Here is a 703-nt window from a genome sequence, read left to right on the forward strand (position 1 = left end):
TGCCCCAAATTCATTCTTCCTGTAAGGCAGCCAGGAAAGGGCTGCATGAGATGAGGTGATCGATAGCATCCATTCCTCAACCTGCCTTCTCACCTCATTCTTTAGGGGCTGAAAATTTTACTCAAGAGTAATCAGAGCCCAGCGCGGTGGCTCATGCCTGTAATCCTAGCACTTTGGGAGGCCGAGGCGTGTGGATCACCTGAGGTCAGGAATTCGAGACCAGCCTGGCCAACATGGTGAAACCCCATCTCTAATAAAAATACAAATTAGATGGGCCAGGCATGGTGGCTCACACCTGTAATCCCATCACTTTGGGAGGCCGAGGCAGGCAAATCACAAGGTGAGGAGTTCGAGACCAGCCTGGTCAACATGGTGAAACCCCATCTCTAATAAAAATACAAAAAAAAAAAAAAATTAGCTGGCGTGGTGGCACACGCACCTGTAGTCCCAGCTACTTGGGAGGCTAAGGCAGGAGAACCACTTGAACCTGGGAGGCAGAGATTGCACCACTGCACTGCAGCCTGGGCGACAGAGCAAGACTGTGTCTCAAAAAAAAAAAAAACGTTGCCCAGGGGCGGTGGGTCATGCCTGTAATGCCACCACTTTGGGAGGCCAAGGCGGGTGGATCACGAAGTCAGGAGATTGAGACCATTCTGGCCAACATGGTGAAACTCCATCTCTACTAAAAATACAAAAAATTATC

This window comes from Piliocolobus tephrosceles, unplaced genomic scaffold (genome assembly GCF_002776525.5).
Source record: "Piliocolobus tephrosceles isolate RC106 unplaced genomic scaffold, ASM277652v3 unscaffolded_38371, whole genome shotgun sequence".
NCBI classification, from domain to species: Eukaryota; Metazoa; Chordata; class Mammalia; order Primates; family Cercopithecidae; genus Piliocolobus; species Piliocolobus tephrosceles.